Raw genomic sequence first — 4,441 nt, forward strand, 5'->3', positions numbered from 1 at the left:
CACACACACACACACACACACAGAGGCAAAGATACTGACTTTGAATAACTTAAATGTTACTCTCTCTCTCTCTCTCTCTTTCTCTCGCTCACTCTCTTTCTCTCTCTTTCTATCACACACACACACACAAACACACACACACACGCACACACACAAACACACACATTACACTTGTCAATCAGTACACCACACAAGCACACTCAGATACACACATGCATGTACAATCATAACTGGGGTCACCGTAGGCGTTATAATGAGGTTTTTGCCTCTGTGCGTACAGCGGTTACAGTGTTTTTATGTCCGTTGGTTTCTTCCATTGAAGCGACAGCATAATAATGTGTATTTGCGCGTGGTGTGTGTGTGTGTGTGTGTGTGTGTGTGTGTGTGTGTGTGTATGTGTGTGTGTGTGCGTGCATTTGTATGACTATGTATGTGCGTTAGTAAAATAGTATTCGTATGTGTTCGTGTGTCTTTGAGTGTTAGAGTGTGTTTGTGAGTTTGTGTGAGTGTGTGTGGGTGTGTATGTATGTGTGTGAGTCTGTCTGTGTGTGTTAGTTAAATTGCGTGTGTATGTGCGTGTGTGTGTGTGCGTGTGTGTGTGTGTGTGTGCGCGCGCGCGTGTGTGTGTGTGTGAGTGTGTAAATTTGTGATATATACATGTACATGAATGCTTGTGCGCTCAGTGGTGTGTTCGCGAGCGTGTTGACCCTTTGAATTACTGGTAATGGGCCACTGAGCACGAACAGTTTGGCCAACGTTTGCCGGGATCTGTGTACTGCAGAGATAGCACCACTGAACACACGCCCGTATGTGTACACCATTGTGTGGTGCTAATATTAGAACTGTCTCCGTCTAATCTCTAATTTTATCCCCTCTTCCTTTTACTTTACCCTAATTGCTGAACTAAATCTTCTCTTTACAAATGACTGTTCATGTGCAAAGAACATTTAAACTAATATATAGAAGATGGTAATTAAGATTAAGGGATCGAAATAATTTAAAGGACTGCATTGACCAGAAAGAAACCCCCTCTTAGCCTCCCAGTGAATAAAATGGCCATCTCCTATCAAAATACACGTACAAAAATATTCATTAATTATTCCTTTTATGGAGTATGCCGGTCTATTTACTTCTGTGCTTTCAATAAAGCTGTGCAACCAATTAACTTTCCTAAGACGACAAGATATCATTTTTAACCCTTGAACCCCTATAGAAGTTGAAATAATAAGAATAAGATTACTAAACCAGTGTGATAATTCGGTTGAGATCTGGTTCAGGTTTTGTAAAAGAGATGAAGCTCCGTTTTTCACATTTACATACAACTATATGAGAACGATCAAGGATGCAAGATAAGCGTTCTTGTCAGATCGACACATTAAATTTAGTTTTTCCAGTGGTTTCTCAGTTCTCTCCTCGATGCTTTGAGGGTATTAATAGACCCAGTGCTTACCAACGCCTACCCCAAGTAAAGTCTCACTGATGCATATTATACTTCGTAAGATATTTTGTGTTTATTTTCTATTATTTTCCTTCTTTATGTAAGCATTATCGCCATAGGCCACAAAATCCAAGACTTTCACCTAACTTATCAGATGCTGTATCTAGCAGGGCATACCAAGCCATAGTTTCTAGTCAGCATTCCCTTTCCCAGTGAAGCGTTGCCAATTTTGACAATCACAGCCCCCCATTATCCCATGCCTGCCTGTTAGTGCAGATGCTTTGTAGCCAATACACCACAATTATTCCTCATCACGCTATCAGATGTTGTGTCCGCATCAGTTCTGCATTTGGTCGGGGGCAATTGCCCGGTTGCTGTGTCATTACTGTTAGTGAGCGCGATTAGCACTGTAAAGTTTGATCGAAAATGATAAATCACTCCACCATACCAGTAAAGATGGCATCATTGTCAAATAGACACCAGTGCTGAACTGAATAAAAGTAGCAATGTATGGGGGGGCGCAAGGGAAAGCCATTATATATAGTAGAAGGAAAAATACTGGGGCTGGGGCCAAGTGATATTGCCTTCTCGTTACCTTTCCAATGCTTTCGTGGACTGTTGATTCAGGACCGAAAACATGAACGAACAAAAGCCTGCAACGGTGTTCAGGCTCCAAAGGCAAAGTCATAAATGATTTACTGCGGTATTCAGATTGAAATAAATTGTATTAACGTGTTACTCTCCCATCGGGCAGCGTCTTGAGTCCAAGTTCAGATGTGTGGGGTACATCCTGGCAAACAGATATACGGATATTAATAATAATAATAATAATAATAATAATAATAATAATAATAATAATAATAATAATAATAATAATAATAATAGATTGCATTTGTATAGCGCTTTATCCCATACTAGTATAAGCTCTGAGCGCTTTACACCAATCACATGATCACCGAGCGATTCACACAAGAGAAAATATTTCACAGTAACAAGAAAAACCATTTCAACCACTTACGGAAGAACTTTCACAACCATAAATTAATCATATACATGTAAGGACAGCAGTAAAAACAAAATATACCAGCACTTACTAACACACTATAACTAAGATATTCGGATAAATATTTTCTCCTTTCGCTGTCCTAGCCCTAAGGCCTGCACTACCGACACTGGTCTCCGTGAAACTTTCTGGACACGATCTGGTCAGTGTCATGTGGGCTATTTATTTTGGACCAAAACAACACCGAACAAATATTTGCAGCGCTCTTGTTCCTCCATAATCATAGGCTCAGGATTTTTACTTTAATAGTCTCTTTAAATGAAAGTTGCAGAATACTGCTTGTAGTTTGAAGTTTAATCCGTTTTATATAATGAGTTACGGTGCGACAAGTGAGGCTTTTGCCATTAATTCTTTTGATGAATGAGGTACCACGGCTAAAGTATTGTACATTTCCGACTACGATATAGACTGTAGAATCTTAAAAAATCAGTTTTCCGAGTTCTCCTTCCAGTCCCGTTTGAGCTCTCTCCTGTCAATCGGACATGAATCATTTGCAAATCGCTGTTAGGACGTAACAGGTGGAAAAGATGAGATAACTAGTCACCCATTCCATTCTTTTACAAGACAATAATTCAGTCCAAAAAGAGCTTGAGCATTCTCCAAAATGAAAAATAGAGTATAACATTTGCATTGGGAAGCAAGTTCCTTTTTTTCAATTCTGGGATAGCTCATACAGTCGGATGAGTGACAAAAAGATCAACTCATCCGAAGTCCAACTTAACCGTTTGGATTTGTAAAGAAAGAGAGGTGCTAAAAGAGGTGCTGGACCGAGAAAAAGAGCAGCTTAACCGAAGATAAACTCGAGCGAGTTCAACACAAGTGGAGTCGACTTTATTTTACAAATTAAATATAAGTCAAATTCGTACTATGCTGGAAAACGCTGTGCTATCTTTTACACGGTCCTGCAGATTTTGGGGACCTCGGAAGGAAGGTGTGTGAGCTACAGGATTTTAAATACGATTAGGACCCGACTCGCGTGTTCGACAACTCTAAACGGTTTGGAACCAGATTTTCAATAGTTCTTTCAAGCTGCTAGCTGATGGGACAAAGTTTGTAATTGTTTACTTATTAAGCTTTATATCTTTCTCTCAAAAGACGGATTCCATTCTCGATTGGTAAAGTGGTTGTATCCCGAATCTCTATCGTAACGGTGCCGTAGCAGCCAAACTATGATCTTGACTGTGTGGATTTGAGTGCAAGAAAATCGACGATAGATTGTAAGATATGCAAATTTTTTTTTTTTAAAGTTTAAAACATTTTATCGTCCTGTTACAATTGCTTGAGCACTCAACTGGAAGGTCCATCATTATTCTGTTTTTATTTCTTTTTAGGTTTTGTTTGTTTCATTTCCGGTCTTGTTTGTTGCTGCTGTCCATCCATGGTGTGCCCCCCCCCCTACTCTCTCTACCCTCATACCGTTCCATCTATAACTACATTATCTTTATTGTAATTATATTTTCAAAGACCGTAATTGTAGATGCCCCCCCCCGAAAAAAAGACAAGCAAAGACGTACGCGCCATGATTTAGATCATTTAGACAGAGCTGCTTCATTAGGACCAACCTGGGCTGAAAGGGATACAACTTGCCTGCCAAAAGACAGGTACACTAAATGAAAATTCTCCTTACACGGAAGTCAAACTCAGGTTTTCTTTGTTCGATTACAAAGTGCCTGAAAGCTGCACCCCAGACACCGGTACCTTTTGTGAAATCGGCACATCACTTATATTCAAACATAAACTCAAAAATAGCAAAATATTATTAAATGCCCTTGTGGCCCACCCACTGCAATCTAAACTTGAAACCTAGAAATACATCACGGCAATACCAACAACATTAACGTAGGGCAGAAAGGGTTAAAGGCCATCAATCTGAACCTTATAAAGCAACAGCTGCTCTTCTCACTTTTTTCCCGCTCACTTGCATTATTAGCACAGACAGC

At 39.7% G+C, this 4,441-nt stretch overlaps 1 protein-coding gene across 1 annotated transcript in view; it reads left to right on the forward strand.

Annotated features, from left to right (window-relative positions):
• The window catches only part of LOC101855861 (solute carrier family 15 member 4), a gene marked incomplete in the record, with an annotated part of 38,255 nt that overhangs the window by 846 nt on the left and 32,968 nt on the right, over positions 1 to 4,441 (forward strand).

This window comes from Aplysia californica, unplaced genomic scaffold, assembly GCF_000002075.1.
Source record: "Aplysia californica isolate F4 #8 unplaced genomic scaffold, AplCal3.0 scaffold00113, whole genome shotgun sequence".
Taxonomy (NCBI): domain Eukaryota; kingdom Metazoa; phylum Mollusca; class Gastropoda; order Aplysiida; family Aplysiidae; genus Aplysia; species Aplysia californica.